At 37.3% G+C, this 21474-nt stretch overlaps 1 protein-coding gene across 1 annotated transcript in view; it reads right to left on the bottom strand.

Annotated features, from left to right (window-relative positions):
• The window catches only part of SLC9B1 (solute carrier family 9 member B1), a 72646-nt gene extending 52256 nt beyond the window's left edge, over window positions 1–20390 (bottom strand). The window contains 2 exon segments of the mRNA XM_019416092.2: window positions 12014–12107; window positions 20267–20390. The gene's annotated coding sequence lies outside the window, so the exon portion shown is untranslated.
• Window positions 20391–21474: the final 1084 nt, after the last annotated feature.

Here is a 21474-nt window from a genome sequence, read left to right as displayed (position 1 = left end):
TCTCCTTCAGAGTAGGATTGACTCTTTGTCTCTTTGTGTTTCCACATAAATTTTATTTATTTTTTTAAAAAAATTACTTTATTTATGTATTTATGTATGTATGTATGTATGTATGTATGTATGTATGTATGTATGTATTTATTTATTTTGGAGGAGCGGTGGAGAGAGAACCTTAAGCAGGCTTCATGCTCAGTGGGGAGCCCGATATGGGGCTGGATCCCACTGCCCTTGGATCAGGACCCGAGCTGAAATCAAAAGTTTGGTACTCAATCTACTGAGCCACCCAGGTGCCCCTCCACATAAATTTTAGAATGAAGTTGTACATTCATACACATACACATACACATACACACTCTCTATATCTGGTGGAATTTTGACTAAAACTGCATTGATTCTGTAGATCAATTTGGGGAGAACTGACATCTTAACAATATTGAGTCTTGTAATACTTACACATTGTATACATCTCTCCATTTATTTAGATTTTCTTTAGTTTACCCTAATATTTGTAGTTTTCAGTGTAGAGGTCTTACATATCTTTCATTAGACTTATTCTTACATAGGCTTATTTCTAGGTAATGATGTTTTTTGAGATGTACCAAAAACAGTACCATTAAAAAAAAACCTGTTGCTTGTTTTTTGCTGGTATACAGAAATACAAGTAATTTTTATTTATTTACCTTGAACCTAGACCTTAATAAATTCACTTTATTCTAATAGTCTGTAGATTGTTTTGGATTTTCTAACTATACAAGCATGTCGTCAGCAAATATTTTTTAATTTCTTCCTTTCTCAATTTTATACATTTTTTAAAAGTTTATTTATTTTGAGAGAGAGAAAGCACGAGCAGTGGAGGGGCAGAGAGAGGGGGAGAGAGAGAGAATCTTAAGCAGGCTCGGCACTATCAGCACAGAGGCTGAAGCGGGGCTTGATCTCACGAACCATGAGATCATGACTTGAGCTGAAATCAAGAGTCGGAGGCTTAACCAATTAAGCCTTTTTGTTTGTTTGTTTTTAACATGAAATTTATTGTCAAATTGGTTTCCATACAACACCCAGTGCTCATCCCAACAGGTGCCCTCCTCAATGCCCATCACCCACTTTGCCCTCCCCCCATCAACCCTCAGTTTATTCTCAGTTTTGAAGAGTCTCTTATGGTTTGCCTCCCTCCCTCTTGAACTTTTCCCCCCCCCTTCTGCTCCCCCATGGTCTTCTGTTAAGTTTCTCAGGATCCACGTAAGAGTGAAAACATGTGGTATCTGTCTTTCTCTGTATGGCTTGTTTCACTTAGCATAACACTCTCCAGTTCCATCCATGTTCCTACAAAAGGCCATATTTCATTCTTTCTCATTGCCAAGTAGTATTCCATTGTATATATAAACCACAATTTCTTTATCCATTCATCAGTTGATGGACATTTAGGCTCTTTCCATAATTTAGCTATTGTTGAAAGTGCTGCTATAAACATTGGGGTACAAGTGTCCCTATGCATCAGCAATCCTGTATCCCTTGGGCAAATTCCTAGCAGTACCAGGGCTAGTATCCAAAATCTATAAAGAACTCACCAATTTTTTTCTTTCTTTACTGCACTGGTTGTTAACCTGTATTTACAGTTGTTTTATATCCTTGCTGACCTTGGTATTGTCTGTATTTGTTTTAACATAGTTCTGTTGGTAATAAATTCCTTCATTATTTGTTTACCTTAAATGTATTTCACCTTCACTTTTGAAAGGGATTCTCACTGAATACAGAATTCCATATTAGAAGTTATTTTCTTTAAGAATTTTAAAGATGTCTTCTGGCTCCCATAACTTCTGTTGAGAATTTAATTGTCATTCTTACTATGGTTCCTTTGAAGATGATATGTCTTTGGCTGATATTAATTATAGTTGTTATTTTTTTTCATTGTGGTAAAATATACATAACAAAACTTTACCATTTTAAAGTACACAGTTCACTGACATTAAGTACATTCACATTATTAAGCAACCATCACCACTATCCATCTCCAGAACTTTTTCACCATTCCAAACTGAAATTCTGCATCCAACTCCCCATTCTCTTTTCTCCTAATCCCCTGGCAACCACATTTTACCTTTCATCTCTATGAATTAGACTACCTCAAGTACCTCCAATAAATGGATTCACAATATTTGTCCTTTTGCATCTGGTTTATTTCACTTAGCATAAGGTCTTAAAAACTCATCCATTTTGTATCATGTATCAGAATTTCCTTCCTCTTTATGGATGAAAAACATCCCATTGGATGTATATATCACATTTTGTTTATTCATTCATTCACTTATGGATATTTGTGTTGTTTCTACCTTTTGGCTATTGTGAACAATCCTAAGAACATGGGTGTGCAAATATCTGTTCAAGTCTCTGCCTGAAAGCTGCTAGATCATATGGTAATTGTTTCCTTTTTGAAGGAACTGCCTTACTGTTTTCCACAGTGAGTATGGCTATACCATCTTATATTCATACCAGCAATGCACAAAGGTTCCAATTTCTATGTATACTTGTCAGCACCTGTTATGTTGTTTTTTGATAATAGCCATCTTAATGGGTTTGAAATGGTATCTCATTGTGGTTTTCATTTCCATTCTCCTAATGATTACTGAGCATCTTTCATGTGCTTATTGACCATTTGTATATCTTCTTTAGAAAATATCTGTTCTAGTCTTTGCCCAGTTATTAATTGGGTTATTTATTTTTTGTTTTCAAGTTGTAAGGGTTTTTTATATATTCTGTGTATTAATCACTTACCTGATACATTATTTACAAATATTTTGTCACTGTGGGTTGCCTTTTCTCTCTGTTAATGGTGTTTTTCAATACACAAAAGTTTTTAATTTTGATGTAGTCCAATTTCTTTCTTTTATTGCCTGTGCTTTGGCTATCTTATCCAAGAAACCATTGCCAAATTCAATATCATGAAGTTTACTCCCATATTTTAAGAGTTTTATAGTTCTAGTTCTTGCAGTCATAGTCATTTTAACATCTTTGTTTGCTAACTGCTAACTAAAAATTCTGAGTCACCTTTGAATCTGTTCCTATTTTCAATTTTCTATCTTGGCTGGTAGTCATATAGTATTGTCTAATAGCTAGCATGGCTAATAAGTTGTATTGAAAACTTGACATTGTGTATAAAAATTCAGTCTCTAGATAATATCTTGCTCCAGACAGAAATATGTGGAGTGGGGACAGTGTTAATCACTAAGCAAAATCAGAGCTTGGTTGAGACAGCTTTGCAACTTTCAGTTTTTACCTCAATGTGTCCCAATTTCTGGGGAATAGTTCTCTAAGAATTTTGCCTTAGATGATGTACTCCCCAAATTATGGTAGCCTCACCTATTTTCCACAGATCAGGATACCTTACCACTTCCCCTTTGGTTTACTCCTTTTGTTCTTGCTTTACTATCCCAGAATAGCTGAATAAACTTCTCCACGGTGACATAGCTATAAATAAGGAGTTAGGTGGGGCCAGAATCAGGCAGCTGGTTCCAGAGCCTACACTTTTTTTTTTTAAATATAATTTATTGTAAAATTTGTTTCCATACAACACCCAGTGCTCATCGTGACAAGTGCCCTTCTCAATGCCCATCACCCACTTTCCCCTCTCCCCCACCCCCCATCAACCCTCAGTTTGTTCTCAGTATTTAAGAGTTTTTTATGGCTTGCCTCCCTCCCTCTCTGTAACTTTTTCCCCCTTTGCCCCTTCCCTTCCCCCTCCCCCATGGTCTTCTGTTAAGTTTCTCAAGATCCACACATGAGTGAAAACATATGGTATCTGTCATTCTTTGGCCTGACTTATTTCACTTAGCATAATACCCTCCAGTTCCATCCATGTTGCTGCAAATGGCCAGATTTCATTCTTTCTCATTGCCAATTAGTATTCCATTGTGTATATAAACCACAATTTCTTTATCCACTCATCAGTTGATGGACATTTAGGCTCTTTCCATAATTTGGCTATTGTTGAAAGTGCTGCTTAAATATTCGGGTACATGTGCCCCTATGCATCAGCACTCCTGTATCCTTGGGTAAATTCCTAGCAGTGCTATTGCTGGGTCATAGGATAGTTCTATTTTTAATTTTTTGAGGAACCTCCACACTGTTTTCCAGAGCAGCTGCACCAGTTTGCATTCCCACCAATAGTGCAAGAGGGTTCCCATTTCTCCACATCCTCACCAGCATCTATAGTCTCCTGATTTGTTCATTTTAGCCACTCTGACTGGTGTGAGTTGGTATCTCAGTGTAGCTTTCATTTGTATTTCCCTGATGATGAATGTTGTTGAGCATCTTTTCACGTGTCTGTGGCCATCTGATGTCTTCTTTAGAGAAGTGTCTATTCATGTCTTCTGCCCATTTCTTCACTGGATTATTTGTTTTTTGGGTGTGGAGTTTGGTGAGTTCTTTACATATTTTAGATACTAACTCTTTGTCCAATATGTCATTTGCAAATATCTTTTCCCATTCTGTCGGTTGCCTTTTAGTTTTGTTGATTGTTTCTTTTGCAGTGCAGAAGGTTTTTATCTTGATGAGGTCCCAATAGTTCATTTTTGCTTTTAATTCCCTTGCCTTTGGGGATGTGTCAAGTAAGAAATTGCTGTGGCTAAGGTCAAAGAGGTTTTTTCCTGCTTTCTCCTCTAGGGTTTTGATGGTTTCCTGTCTCACATTCAGGTCCTTTATCCATTTTGAGTTTATTTTTGTGTATGGTGTAAGAAAGGAGTCTAGTTTCATTCTTCTGCATGTTGCTGTCCAGTTCTCCCAGCACCATTTGTTAAAGAGGCTGTCTTTTTTCCATTGGATACTCATTCCAGTTTTGTCAAAGATTAGTTGGCCATACATTTGTGGGCCCAATTCTAGGGTCTGTGTTCTATTCCATTGGTCTATGTGTCTGTTTTTATGCCAATACCATACTATATTGATGATCACAGCTTTGTAGTAGAGGCTAAGGTCTGGGATTGTGATGCCTCCCGCTTTGGTTTTCTTCTTCAGTATTACTTTGGCTATTCGGGGTCTTTTGTGGTTCCATACAAATTTTAGGATTGTTTGTTCTAGCTTTGAGAAGAATGCTGGTGCAATTTTGAGTGGGATTGCATTGAATGTGTAGATTGCTTTGGGTAGTATTGACATTTTAACAATATTTATTCTTCCAATCCATGAGCATGGAATGTTTTTCCATTTCTTTGCATCTTTTTCAATTTCCTTCATAAGCTTTCTGTAGTTTTCAGCATACAGATCTTTTACATCTTTGGTTAGGTTTATTCTTAGGTATTTTATGGTTCTTGGTGCAACTGTAAATGAGATCAGTTTCTTTATTTCTCTTTCTATTGCTTCATTATTGGTGTGTAAAAATGCAACTGATGTCTGTACATTAATTTTGTACCCTGCAACTTTGCTGAATTCATGTATCAGTTCTAGCAGACTTTTGGTGGAGTCTTTTGGGTTTTCCATGTAGTGTAACATGTCGTCTGTGAAAAGTGAAAGTTTGACTTTATGTTTGCCAATTTTGATGCCTTTGATTTCATTTTGTTATCTGATTGCTAATTCTAGGACTTCCAACACTATGTTAAACGACAGTGGTGAGAGTGGACATCCCTGTTGTGTTCCTGATCTCAGGGGGATAGCTCTCAGTGTTTCCCCATTAAGGATGATATTAGCTGTGGGCTTTTCATAAATGGCTTCTATAATGTTCAAGTATGTTCCTTCTATCCCGACATTCTTGAGGGTTTTCATCGAGAAAGGATGATGTGTTTTGTCAAATGCTTTTTCTGAATCTATTGACAGGATCATATGGTTCTTAATCTTTTCTTTTATTAATGTGATGTATCACATTGATTGATTTGAGAATATTGAACCAACCCTGCAGCCCAGGAATGAATCCCACTTGATCATGGTGAATAATTCTTTTTATAGGCTGTTGAATTCGATTTGTCAGTATCTTGAGAATTGTTGCATCCACATTCATCAGGGATATTGGCCTGTAGTTCTCTTTTTTTGCTGGGTCTCTGTGTGGTTTAGGAATCAAAGTAATACTGACTTCATAGAATGAGTCCAGAAGTTTTCCTTCCCTTTCTATTTTTTGCAACAGCTTGAGAAGAATAGGTATCAACTCTCCTTTAAATGTCTGGTAGAATTCCCCTGGGAATCCATCTGGTCCAGGACTCTTATTTTTGGGAGATTTTTGATGACTGATTCAATTTCCTCACTAGTTATGGGTCTGTTCAAATTTTCTATTTCTTCCTGTTTGAGTTTTGGTAGTGTGTGGGTGCTTAGGAATTTGTCCATTCCTTCCAGGTTGTCCAGTTTGTTGGCATATAATTTTTCATAGTATTCCCTAATAATTGCTTGTATTTCTGAGGGATTGGTTGTAATAAATCCATTTTCATTTGTGATTTTATCTATTTGCATCCTCTCTCTTTTTTTTGAGAAGCCTGGCTAGAGGTTTATCAATTTTGTTTATTTTTTCAAAAAAACAACTCTTGGTTTCATTCATCTGTTCTACTGTGTTTTGTATTCTATGTTGTTTATTCCTGCAGAGCCTACACTTTTAAAATTAAAGTTCCTATAATATGCCAGAAACTCTGCCAGACACAGATGAAAATTTTCACAAGGAAATGGCAATAATAAATCCATTTTCAAAAAGAGAGAAGAAAAATCTATCAAATATCTAACTTTTTGGCTTTTCCATTTTAGAAAAGAAACTATTAAAAATAAGGGCCCTAGAAAAACTTCAAAATAGAGCATAATGAGTAAGTTATAGGGACGCCTGGGTGGCTCAGTCAGTTAAGTTTCTGACTCTTGATTTTGGGTCAGGTCATAATCTCACAGTTCATGAGATTGGATTCTGCGTGGGGCTCTGTACTGACAGCGCAGAGCTTGCTTGGGATTCTCTCTCTTTCTCTCAAGTAAATAAATATTTTAAAGAATAGTAACAGAAGGCTAACATTATTTAGAAATAGCTCATAGGAAATCAATTTATAAAAGTGTTACAATCCCTAGCCATCATTTCATTGCCTGTCATCCTGCCTTCTACATGCCCCTCACCTCCCAAGCCCCTTCACTGAGTACTCTGGAACTTCTGCTAGACTATTATCAAACTCTCAGCCTCTTACATTTTCAACCTATTTTCAGAGCATTTTCTCAAATTCTGTGTTCTATCTGAAACCAAGCACTTCCCTTAAGGACACTTCTTTCCCTATGGTTCTCTTACATAATATCTGTTTATTTGCTACCATTCTTTCTGACACCCTACTGCTATTTCTAAACATTATTATTATTAAAAAATTTTTTTAAATGTTTATTTATTTTTGAGAGACAGAGCATGAGCAGGGGAGGGGCAGAGAGAGAGGAAGACACAGAATCCGAAGCAGGCTCCAGGCTCCAAGCTGTCAGCACAGAGCCTGATATGGGGCTCAAACTCATGAACTGAGAGATCACGACCTGAGCCGAAGTCGGACACTCAACCAACTGAGCCACTCAGGTGCCCCACTAAACATTAATTTTAAAAACCTTGCTGCTTTGAAACTTGTGTAATTTGACAACACCACCTTCTCTCTCTTCTAATCTCTGTAATTTACTGACCTCATCTTGGTCCCTTTCCATTATTCACCAAAAGCATGAGCACCTCAAATTTGTAATGCTTGTGAGTCTTAAACATACACTTGGATAATTCAGCTACTACCTTGGTTCCTCAGTTCTTTACTTCCTTTCCAATAAAGGAAAGGCCATACTAGACCCTTCCATAATCTGAAATGTTCTATAATCAATAATCACTAATTCAAACATCTACTTGTAAAAATATTACCTTACCTTCTTTCAGTTTGCTTGTTCAATTGCATTTGCTTCATCCCTACCAATTAATCTTTAACATCAGGATGTGTAGTGCAATGATACTTTTAGTTCAGACTTTAGCCCTTTCCCTCATTACTTCCTTTTGTATTTGATGTGTGATCTACCATCTCCAAAATATTACTAATATCCTAGTCTCCTGAAATATGGTTACTATTGTACCTTTTTAGAAAAATTTTGATCCTGCACTGACCTTATTATCTCATATTTTGATTCACTTATATGAGCAACTGAATACTGCCATAGAAAGTTACACTAGAGAAACCTGGCATCACTATAAATTCATAACCAACAGCCTCTAGTGGGCCTTTAAAATGGACCAAACCCAACATATACATTCTGTCAACTCATTTTCCCCAACGACTATTCCAAACCTTTTCCACTCTTCTCAAACCATAGATCCTCCACATATTCCCCTTAATTCTCAGTAGATAACCTTACCTCCAATTTCCATATATAAATCTAGCTTCCTCTCTTCTTAAAGGAAGTGTCCCTCTTCCTAAGGCAATCAGAGCATGTGCATTTTAGATTATATTCCTTCCTATATTCTCAAGAATTTTATACTATCAATGATCCTTCTCTGCCTGTACCAACTATCTCTCCCCTTGTACTTCCTTTTAACCAGATCCTTCCCAATGACTTTTAAATGAGTTCATCTTAATAAAAGTTTCCCAGAAACCCATCTGCCCATTTAGTTACTGCCCCGTCTGTCTCTGTTCCTTTACCAATAAACTTTTTGGAGAGTCAGCAGTTCTCAGTCTTTTTTTCTCCATGAACTACTCACCCCTCATTGTTCTCTAGTTGAAGATTCTATTCCTTTCACTCCAAAAAAACAGTTCTAGCAAAAATCATTAGTAATCTCCAAGTGACCACATGACATGATAAAACACTCTTCTTTTGGTTCTTGTTAAACCACTCTCTCATATCTCCCCCTCCCCGCCCCCATACCTTTCTTCTTATTCCTTCCCTGTCTCCTTTACAGGATCATCCTTCTCAATTGTTAAAAGTTGGGAATCCTGAAGTTTCCATCTCTCAATCCTCTACCAGTTCACTGGCTTTAGGATATAGACAAAAATACTTAACACAATTGTCTTAGTTCAGATTACCACAACAAAGCACCACAGACTGGGTGGCTTATAAATAACAGAAATTTATTCCTCACAATTCTGGAGGTTGCACATCCAAAATCAGGGTCTCAGCAAGTAGGGTGGAAAGTCTTCTTCCAGGTAACAGACTGCCAACTTCTGTTATATCCTCCCATGGCAAAACGTGAGGCAGAGAGCTCCCTGGGGTTGGTTGCTTTTATAAGGGTATTAATCCCTTTATAAGGAATCTACTTTCATGGAACTTCCAAAGGTCCCACCTCCTAATACTATCATATTGAGGGTTAAGATTTCAATATATGGGCACATCTGGCTGGCTCAGTTGGTTAAGCATCCAATTTTTGATTTTGGCTCAGGTCATGACCTCATGGTTCTTAAGATCAAGCCTTGATTAGGGCTCTGCGCTCACAGCAAGGAACCTGCTTGGGATTCTCCCTCTCCCTCTTTCTGTCTCTACCCTGCTCACATGCTCTCTCTCTCCAAAAATAAATAAACTTTAAAAAAGTTTCAATATATGAATTTGGGGAGAGACACATTCGGTCCATTGCAATGACCTATAGGATTCTGCACAATGTGGTCCCTGGCTCCCTCTCTAGCCTAATTCATACCATTGCCCATCCATTTTCCCCCCACTCTTAGCCACTCTGTTTTTTTCAGTTCCCTGAAATTGCTAGGTTCCTTCTGTAGGGCCTTAACACTTACTTTTCTCTCTAATTTGAAACACTCTCTACCACCATCTCCCTTTCATTTGGTTAACTCCTTTTCATCCTTCTGCTCAAGGAACATATCCTCAGAGAAATATTTATGACATCGCCTCTGCCCCTAGCTAAGTCAGGTCCAGTTATTATATGCTCTTACAGTATCTTGATCATTTTCTTCAGAACATTTATCTCAGTTTGTAATTGTGTATCCATTAGTGATTGTTTAATGTGTTAGCCTCATTAGGCTATAGACTCCATAATAGTGCCCATTTTATTTTTCAATTTTCTTCTCATTTTGTTTTTCAATCTCTTTATCCCATTCTCTTCCTCAGATAAGATAGTTTCTATTTATCTATCAAGTTCACTGATTTTCCCTCATTCATTTCCATTCTGCTGTTGAGTCTATCCAGTTAATTTTTATTTCAGATACTGTATTTTTTAGTTTGAAACTTTTTGTTTCTTTAGTTTCTATTTTTCTGCTATTAATGTGTATCTTCCCATTCATTACAATCATAGTTTACCACAACGAAACAGTTACAATAATAGCTGCTTTAACCTCTGTCTGATAATTCCAATATCTGTGTCATTTTGGATTGGCATCTATTGATTTTCTTTTCTCGTAAGACATTCATTTCCTAGTTCTTCATATGTCAAGTACTTTTGGAGTATATCCTTGACATTTTGCTGTGTAGACTCTGGGTCCTGTTAAAATCCTATGAAAAATAGTTAAATTTGTTTGTCTCAGTAGGTAATCAACTTGTTCAGGTGCAGATCATAAGCTCTCTCTTACTTTCTGTGGGCACTGGTTCCAATCTCATTTGTTTTCAAAGCCTTTGCTTTGCGGTTTTGGGTGTGTTCCAGCATGAACCACTCAGGGGTTATTCTGTGACTTGAGCAGTGTTTTTTCCCTCCATATTTATTTTAAATTAAAAATTCTTTATCTTACTTTAGTTCTTAAAGCCCTTGCAATGCTGCTTTAGGCCTGTCTCCTGCATGCACAGCTGGAGGTGACCCAAGGCATCTTGTTGTCTTCATATACAGAACTAAGGAACCTCATTCTCCAGCTTTTCCCTCTCCTAAATCTGTACCCTGCTATATCTCTCAAAGTCTCTTTCCCTGGTTTCTCTGGTCAGAAGATGGGGTTTTTTCCTCTGAGTTATAGCTGCCCATAATGTCATAGGGAAAAAAACCACAAAAGGAAAACAACAACAACAACAACAAGGATTCTTCACATTCTCTTTAAATGATAGAGTCCATTTTCCCAGATCTTCAGGCCATAAAAATAGGTTTCCTATTGTACTTTTAACCTTCTGTGCTGTCCTTGCATGGTTTTATCACTGAAGCCTGTCTTCAGGTCAAAGCTGCAAGAGCAAAAGAAATTCACCGTGTGGTTTTGACTCTCCACAATCCACCTCCTTTTGTTTACTTTTCGATCTCAGGTAGTTGCTCTTCACATTTTGCCCAGAGTTTTTTTATTGTGAGCAGTAAAAAAAAAGAGGTTGCAGTAGACCTATTACATCTTGGAGGGAACTGGAAGGCTATATGCTCCACAAGAGAGAGGGACAATATCTGGTTTTACCCTTGATCTACATAGTGCCTACCACATGGTAGGCCCTCAAGAAATATGTGTGGAATAAATATTGAGTGAACTGAGAATTTTAAATGCCAGATATTCAAAATGACAACAAAACCAAAAATATTTCTGGATGTTAACAAAAAAAGGCATCTTTTGTAGAAGAGTAAGATTGCCAACACCAAGAACAGGCTTTACAAATACATTATGAAAAAGGAAGCAAATTATAGAATGACGAAGATCCTTAATGATTATGCTGCAAAGACAGGCAGGAAATCAACAGGACAACTTAGTAAAAGGTTCTGTTCCTATAGAAAAAGACTAAAGAGTAGAAGTTTTGAAGAACTAGGTAGGACCCTGGCTAGGATAGATTTTCGATACAAAAATGGAGGAAGGTAAGGAAGAATATCCAGATACTTGAGTAATGTAGGGATCAGAAGCAGGCTAGGCAGGGTATTTAACCCTTAACTCTCTCCCTATTGCCCTCTTCTCTCTCTCTCTTTTTTTTTTTTTTTAACACTGTGCTTATCTCCTTTCCTCTTTGATCTAGATATCTCCTTCTATTTTCCTTTGGACTTCTTGCTTCCCCTAGGACCTCTTTATCTATTACATAATCAAATTTTCAAAAGTCGATTTCCTTAATATAACACAAATTTTATAATTTAAAATGTAGTTCTCCTAATAACATTCTTAGGAGTCAATTTATTGACAGAAAAAATCTTGTCAACAGCTCTGTGCAATTATGTGAAATAAATTTGATATAAGCAAAAGCCTACCTGTATATATCAGAAGTAATTGTGGTAATCCAGGTGTCTAAGGATTACAGTGACTGTATTCTGGTACGAGTCCTCTCATTATACGTCTGGATAGCTGGCATAATGGAAAGAATGAGGGCTTTGAAATCAGAAATACACTAGTTGTACGATCTTGGGGAAATTATAGTATCTTGTCATCTTTTAATGAGCATACTACTATCTACTTTTCTTACTTTACACTTACAGCTAGAGAAAGCAGGATACAATTTGAGACAAGTCCATCAAGTTTGATTTTACTAGACATCAGGGCATGCTTTTTGTACACTAACAAACAGAAGACTTCAAAGTGGTTTATATTTTAGTATCTTATATTTATGATCACCTCAATTTCTTTTTAAATTTTTAGGCTATTATTTATTTCAATAAGGTTCTTAAAAATCTCATTTGGAATAAGGCAGAAATAAATAAATATGTGCCACATATCTTGCTATCATGGGGATAAAGTAAGATATTTGTATAGTTCATAGCAAAAGCTATGGTAATCAATTAATAATTTTTATTATAAATAGGAACTGTTGTCATATTGCTAAACTTTGCTTTTACAGTAGTGGAAAATTTGGGGTGCCTGGGTTTCTCAGTTGGTTAAGTGTCTGACTCTTGATTTTGGCTCAGATCATGATCTCACTTTGTGAGCTCAAGCCCTGCATTGGGTTCTGCACTGACAGTGCAGAGACTGCTTAGGATTCTCTCTCTCCTTCTCTTTCTGCCCCTTCCCAATCATGTGCTCTCTCTCTCTCTCTCTCTCTCTCTCTCTCACTATCTCAAAGTAAATAAATAAACTTAAAAAAAAAAACCACACAAATTAAAAAAAAATAGAGCAGTGGAAAATTTTGATGGATTTAGAAGTCCTAGTTTTATTAGAATGTTTCTTTGACTGTAAATATTAGTAATAGAAACAGTGTTGTATTATAGAATTGGGAATTCTAAGCTTCCTGCTTTTAATCTGCCACATAGCACTGAGTAAATTTCTTGTCACTTCATCTCCCTGTACCTCATTTTCAAATTTATAAAATGAGGTAGAGACGAAAGATGTTAGATGATCTAAGGTTTTTATCAGTTTTCTTTCTTGCTTTCTATTCTCTTATGGACCTACTAAGAAACGGCGTGAAAGAATACCAACACATGTTGCTTGGGAATTACACATCTTATATAAATATCATGTATGTATGTGTGTGTGTATGTATGTATATCACATAACAGAAATTAATTGTCTTTCTCTGGTGTGTGCTCTTGTTACTATACACTGTTCTTTGGGTTTATCATTTTGAAGCAATGTTGTGCAATGGCGACATCTAGTGAATATATCATATATCATTCAGCAAAATTTATGGCCAAAGAATAGTCCTTAAATATGGATAATTCACGCAGTGGTTTAGCTACATACTTTAAAATCATTTCTCATCTCTCTCCCCAGAAGATTTAAGAAATAACAATTAAGTTTGATAGTAGTGTTAAAATTGGATACATAACTGGAATTTCTTTCAAAAATCAGAATACTTACAGAGGTAAGTATAAACTATTCTAAGTGAGATTGCAACTTGTTTCCTTCCATTGAAAGCAGAGCTGGGATTTGAATTCATGTGTGTTTCAATATGTAGTCCATGCTCCGAGCCACTATGCATTACTGACATATAATGGTCATTTAACGTGTATTTAATACATGAATGTTTGGTAAAACATATGCATCATTATCTGCTTATATGTATTGCTTTAGGATCTTTGGAACTCGTGTTGTCCTTCATACAAAGAAGTCTTTGTGAGTGTATATCAAAGACCATTAAGTAAAAACTATAATGTAAGCCTTTCCAAACAGATGAATTTGAAAGCTATATCCACAAGGAGAATATTCTTTATACAGAGCATTCAAATTAGATCAGGGTTTTTTTTGCTTGGCTTTTTTTTTTTTTTTTTTTTTTTTAAAGATAATGACTAGCTGGCATATTATTTAATCAGGACAATACAAATCTGGGCTAAACTAGTACTCCAATTCAAATCGACTTTGCCACTGTTAAAATTCCTATGGGAGTTAGTGTTTGTTCTCATAAATCAGGTGTTATCTTGAATTTTTATTCTTTTCAGATGCCTAGATCTTGTTTCCACAATAAAATAGTAAGGTATTCCAGGGTTCAGAGCATGATTTATATCCTTGACTTTTTGTTAGCCCCACTACAATGGTTTTTCTCACCAAATAATAAAGTTACCAACAACTTACCCAGAATCCATGGTTTTCCACAAAATGGCATCAAACCATCATGGCTTTCTCTCTAGTCCTCTTGACCCTACATTTCAGTCATACTGAACTACTAATTGTTCTCCTGTGCATTTTTGTTTTCTTTGCTTGGAATACCTTCCCACTGCATTTCTTCTTTGTAAATCATACCTATTGCTTAAGGGTCATTCCAATAGAACTTCCTGCAAGGTACAGCACAAAACTAGAAGTCGTCTTCCCTTTTTGAATTCTTACATCACTTTGTCACTTGTTCTACCTTCATTCTCTCTCTCTGGTTGTCCTTGGTCTTCTTTTCATCTATCCATCCTTTGAAAGTTGGGGTTGCTCAGCATTCTTCCCTATGCCCTCTTCTCACTCTATATACATTTCTTAAGAGACTTCTTTTACTCTCATGGCTCCAATTATGACCAATATGCTGATGAGTCTGGCCTAGAGAAGCTCTGTTGAGATTCTAAGTAGTGTATTTAACAACTTATTGGATATCTCTACTTCATGGTCTTTACAAGCATCTTAAACTCAATATATGTACAACTGAACTCAAGAGCTTCCCCCACTAAATCTATTCCTTCTTCAGAGAATTTCCTATCTCAGAGAATGAAACCACCATCCACCTACTTGCTGAAATTAGAAACTGAGAACTCATTCCTTCTCTTTCCCTACTGACATTGTGAGTTACTAAATCATGTTAATACAAGCTCCTAAATAATTGAAAATTTTGTCCACTTTCTCTCAGTATAAATTGCCACTGTGCCAGCCCAGGCCATAAGCACTTTTTCACATACACCCTGTAACGGCCTTCCAACTGTTCTCCCCATGTCCAGTCTTGGTCCTCTGCTTGTAATCTCCACAATGCAGCATAAACTAAAATGTAGCATGATTACGGCAACTTCCTGCCTAACATTCTTCAATGGCTTCCCATAGAAGAAAAAAGTCCAAGCTCCTTAAACTCATATTACAGAGCTCCCTTTAATAAGGGCTAACCTTGTTCCTGTCTATCTCCTCATTTTTTAAACTTCAGCCATGCTATTTTAGTTCTTAAAACTTGCCAAGCCTCATATCTCTGAGACTATACATTTTGTATGCTGTTTTCCAACCCTAAACCCCCATTTTTTGCACAACTAACTCTATCAGTTTAGAAGTCCTTCCTTTAGAAGTTTCTCTAAGATGCATCCTTATCATAGCATCCATCCCTTATCACAGCCTGTATCCCACTATTATAATTACTGGTTTAACCTTCATCATTTTTTATTTGACAAATATTCAGCAAGAGCCCATCATATAACTGGTACTGTATTCATTTTCTTTTGTATATAGAATTTAGTCGATACCGGGTATTGTGGAAGCAATTATTGATTTAACTATTTTAATTATAATTATAAATACTGGTTTAACTATTATAATTATATTATTATATTTATAATTACTGGTTTAACTATCATCATTCTTTTATTTGACAAATATTCAGCAAGAGCCCACCATATAACTGGTACTGTATTCATTTTCCTTTGTATATAGAATTTAGTCGATACAGGGTATTGTGGAAGCATATATAGTATGTTGGAAAGGGCCCAAGAAATGCTACTTAGTGACTTGCATTTCCATGCATTTCCCTACTGGATTAAATCAGTGCTGATTTTGTAATCATTTCTGAGTTCTCTACCTAACACAGTAGATGGCAGGTAATTATCTAATCTCATTAACTGTTGAATTTTAAACACAAACAAAAAGTTTTTAAACTGTAAAAGGCCTCTAGCCAGCCATTACTTTCTACCTAGCAGAGTTTTTTGTTTTTTGGATATCACTTTGGATATAATAGAGTGTAAAAAGCAAAGAAACAAACCACTATAGTAAAAAAAACAACAACCAAAAAACCCAAAAAACAAACAAAAAACAACCATGGGATTTTTGTCAGAACTCTGTGGTTAATAATTCTGCCACTTACTCGGTATGTGGCCTTGGTCAAGACCCTTAACCTCTTTGAGCCTCAGTTTCCTCATCTGAAAAAGGTAGTTATAAAATCAAATGAGATACGAGAAAATAAAAACATAGCACAAAATGTAAAAGGTTACCCCAATGCTATTATTATCATTATTATTATTATTATTATTAGCGTGAATACAGATCAATCAGGTTTCCCTATTACTGGTCATCCCAGCTCTACAGGCAACAGGATTTCCAAATTTTATCTTTCATCTTTACTTTCCCACTTAAGAGGTAGGCTTTTGCAATTTAATAAACACATATTGATGGAAGTGGTTAAAAAAAATTCACAAAGAAAACAAGCCAAAAAAATTAAATATTAAAGGAATAAGAGAGACAAAAGCAGCAGCCTATCTAGAATTTGGATATACGGATCAAAAAATAAATCAGATCACAATTTTTTATTTTTATTTTTTTATGTCAACTGGAAGGATAAGTGGCACAAAAGAGCAATGCTATGAGCTATTTCTCAGGAAAACTGTAACCTACTGAGTGGGCAGTCAGGATATTTAGGTTGAAGATCTCACTTAGCCACTAGAATATCCAGGTAAGCCAATCCTTATGGTCTTATGGCTCCTTGATCTCCTTGGCTCCTATGATCTTTTCCTCCACCCTATCTCAGCTACCCACTTACAAGGCTACAAATCTCAAATGGGCACTTGATCCTGCCTAGCTATGCTACTATGCTTCTGTAGTATTGCTATAGATGAATATTTGTGTCCCCTCACAACTCATATGTTGAAATCCTATCCTCCAATGTGATGGCATTAGGAGGTAGGGGGTCTTTGGTAGATGATTATGTCATGAGGACAGAACCCTTAGGAATGGGATTAGTGCTCTTAATAAGAGTTCTTGGGAGCTCTCTAATCCCTTTTGGCTTTCTATTAATCAGAAATAGGGCTCTCACCAGACACTGAATCTTCCAGCACCTTGATCTCAGACTTCCCAGCCTCCACAACTATGAGAAATAAAATTGCTTATAAGCCACCTAGTCTATGCTATTTTGTTGCAGCAGCCCAAACAGACTAAGACAAATGATTTCCTTCCATTCTCTAAAATGACTATTTTATTCCTTCTCTTCCTACCCAAACATTCTTTCTTCTCTCTCCTTACTGATCTTGCCTCAGACTTTCTATTTCATTGAGAAAAAGAGAATCACTATCAGGCAGAAACTCTTTCCTGAGATCACTAGATCTACTCATCTATCTGCATCTCTACCTATACTCACTGCCTTTCTTCTTATTACTACAAATTTTATGTTCATGTTCCTGAGCCAACACTGCTACATATTCCCTGGATCCCATTCCCTCTTGTTTTCTCAAAGACTTCACTCCTAAAATATACACATTCTCTCTTATACTATAATTTTTTTCTTCTCTGCTGAATAATTCCCATTAGCCTAGAAACATACTTAAGTGTCCCTATCTTTGAGAATTCTACTTTGACTCCACATACTCCTCTATTATCTACATTTCTCAGCTCTTCTTCCTGAAGTATCTTGAGATGTCTATAGTGCTGTATCTATTCTTCACATTACATTTTCTCTTCATCGTTCTTGTCAAGACACATAACCACTACATGTTGTCAAAATCCAATGATCAGATATCTTTATTTGACTTTTCAACGTGTTTCAATAGCACTGGCCGTGCTTTGTTGTCTTGACTTTTAAGTCACCGCACTCTTTGGATTTTCTTCCTACTTCACTGGCTACTCCTTACCCAATTCCTTTGCTTGCTTCTTTTCTTCTGCTTTACCTCTAATCATTGGAATCCTCTCTATGAATACACTTTATCCAGATAGTTTTTTCTACATGCTGATGTTCCTCAATTTTGTATCTTTGGTTCCTTACACAGAACTCAAGACACCAGATTTACTTTAGATTTCTAATAAGCATAGATCAAATTTTAGGTGAACAAAATAAAAACAGCCCCTTCCCAATGTACATAAACACACACACACACAGGTACTTTTTCTTCTTTAGTCTTTTTCATTTGGTAAATGTCACAACCATCCACTCAAATTCAAGACAAAAACATAGGAGATTCTCTTTTTTTCTCATCCCCTACATTCATAACATCACCAAATCTGTAGGTTCTGCCCCAAATATACCTTATATCCATCCACTTCTATACTATGTTAGCCCAAACTATTGTCATTCCTTCCTGGATCACAGTCGTCTTCTGCTACTAATCTTGTCACCAACCCTATGATCAATTAACCACATAACAGGCAGAACACATCTATTTTCAATGAAAATCAGATTATATTACTCCCTTCCAGGAGAACTTCCTGCTGGTTTATCATCATGCTTTAAATGAATTCCAAACTTATTCTATGGGTAGATCCTCATGACCTATTCAAAGCCCTGTATGATTTGGCCCCTATCTCTTCAAGGTCAAGTTGTACCACTTAATCCACACTGAAGCTAGAGCAGTCTTTATGGTGTTCCTTGAAAGAGTCAAGCTCTTTCCTACTGTAGGATTTTTGCAATTGGAATTCCATTTAACTTCAATGCTTTGATCCTACTATTTCTGTGGTTTTTTTTTTTTTTTTTTTTTTTTTTTTAGATCACTGAGGTGTTAGCACATGTCAGGTCTTCAGAGAGCCCTTCCTTAACCAATCAATCTAAGACGACCTCTTCCCCAGTCTCTCTCACTTCATACTGTTTTACTTCTTGACTACACTTAACATTATCCAAAATTTCTGCATTCCTATCTCGTTGCTTTGCTCACTAAATCTTAAGTTCCATGAGAATAGGAATCTTGCCAGTCTTTCTTACCATTGTATTCAGAATAACTGGCAAAACAGATTTCCTAGAGATATTTAATGAATGCCTGTTCCTGAGTGAATCACTCACTCTATCTGATCTCTCATATTTGCAGACTTGCTAGTGCTAGACTTAGCTCTGGGTGCAGGGAATACAAAAACGAATAAGGCATGGCTCCTTGAGGATCTCATCCATTCGTCTCTTCAACAAATATTTACTGAATGTATATTATACTAAGCTCCAGGTACTATTAAATCTGTTTAGTGAAAATATGAAAATAATGTACAACATGAGATGTACCATAAACATGTTACTTTAGATGGTACTATTATTGCACTTGCCTCTTCCCTCTTGTTAGGTAACGGGCAGGAGCTCATGACAAGAGACAGCCAACTGATAAAAATGGCTAATATACATTTTGGTATTCACAGAAGGCAATAAATAGGAATGCGCTCTTCATAAGCACATAGTGACTAAACCCTTTGGGGTCATGAATTCTTTAGCTGAGATAGTAACAAGTGTTAACTTTCCACACTGCTCTTGCACAAATTACAATTTTATTTACGCTTATGGAGAATTAGGGAATACCCACGTCAATTGCTCCTCTCCATCTAATTTTTCAGGGACCTGGTATGGGCCTGCAGCGCTCTTGTAACTCCTGAATGCTGTATACTGGACACATGGTACCTGTACAACAGTTGCTCTTAGTCTCTTCAAAAGCATTGAGCTAAAGGGCTTGTCCAGTGTAATAAAGCCAACAGAAACAGGCTGGGGAGGGGGAACTGAGAGGTGGGTAGGTTAGGGAGGAAAGCCTTCCCAGGATCAGCTACCAATCCTGGAACACACGTCCGGTCACAGGAGCACGTTAAAGTTCATTTGCACATATTCACCCTTTGGACAACAGTCTACCCTTAATAAAACTAATTTTGCAGTCAGTCTTGACTGACAGATCTTTTTTCTTGCGAGTTATCTGTAAAATGAAAGGAACAGAGAAGGAAGGGAGAGAATAAAGAAGACAGCGATGTGGGATGAGGGAGTAAAGAAACGAGTCAGGGGGAGGAGAGAAAAAAGGTCTGTGGCTGTTTCCCCAGCTTCTGACAAAGGAGCCCACGTCTGCTCCTGAAGCGGGAGGAAAGGAGCTCCACGGGCCTACAGGAAGGGAAGGACAGCACAGGATGAGGGGCCAGTGCCTAAGGGCCTGGAAAGGGTGAGAGTTGTTGAGAAAAATGGACCATACCTACAATTCCTTCAGCATCCCTCGCTACCCCGGGAGCGGTCCTGGCGCCCAGCAACTGCCGCGTCGACCACGCGCTGCTCTGGGGGAAAAGCCGCCAGGGCACGAACTCCGCGCGGGTGCTGGGGCCAGACTAATGGCCGCCGGCTCAGCCAAGGGCAGCGGGGCGGGGTCTGGGTGGGGACTGGGCGGGGCTGGCAGCAGCAGGGCGGGGCTAATGGAGGCCCCGCGTTTAAGCGGACTGCCGGCTGCTCTGCCCTGCGAAGGCTTGGGTTTGGGGGTTCCCGGCGACGGCGTGGTGTGCTTTCAGTCTATTCGACCCTTTCCTTCCCACGTCTCTTGTGAATGATGACTTATTGCGTTGTCAAAGTCCAGGTACAGAGTTGACATCACAGGGTCTTTAAGCCAAAAAGCAGCGCCAGGGGCTGCACGTGTCAGAAATGACTTGTCAACTCACATCAGTGTCCCCTTAAGTCAACTTAAATATAATACAGTTGTAAAAGAGAATAGTCTCTGGGGTTAAGACTGGACTCAAATGTCAGCACTGCCACTTTATAGCTACGGAACTACAGGCAAATACATAGCTTCCCTGAGCTGCAGTTTTCTCTTCTGTAAAGGACATGGTTGGCGGTGGTGCGACTACATGACAAGTGTCTGGAACAGGGCTCGGTACAAATAAACACTCAAATGTCCTGTTATCAGCATAAAACCTTTGTGTTTTTTTCCACATGAGCTCTTATGTGGAGACCTTCATATGAAACAAATAAAAGCAGTTGAGAGTGGGCCCCCAGAAGCTTTGGGTTCTTAGTTCTGAGGCTCCTCTAATGGACTCTGCAAGCTTCTTAAATAATAGACGAAAAACAACTCTTATTTCTCCAATAAGAATTATAAACGTCTTATAGAGACAAACTGCCCTTTTCTAACTTTGCTCCCCATACCGCAAACAACTTTGGTCCTTGCACACACCGTATCCTTTTTTGCCTGTGTGGTTTTTTCTCAAGTTTTTGGTTAGGACTGTTTTCTTTCTCCTTTTCTTATTGCTCAGGATATGATTTAAATTACAACTCTTTCTTGGGTGATCAAATAAAAAAACTCTCCTTCACCTTTAGCATGATGTAGACATCTCAAAAAAGATTCAAAGTTATTTTCTGCCTTGTTTCAGGAGAGTAGGTAAGATTTCTGTGATTGTAGGGTTAGGGAAATGCTTTGTT

The sequence above is a fragment of the Panthera pardus genome, unplaced genomic scaffold (genome assembly GCF_024362965.1).
Source record: "Panthera pardus isolate Hobbes unplaced genomic scaffold, ASM2436296v1 HiC_scaffold_13, whole genome shotgun sequence".
Lineage (NCBI taxonomy): Eukaryota > Metazoa > Chordata > Mammalia > Carnivora > Felidae > Panthera > Panthera pardus.
This window is presented reverse-complemented; position numbering and strand designations above follow the sequence as displayed.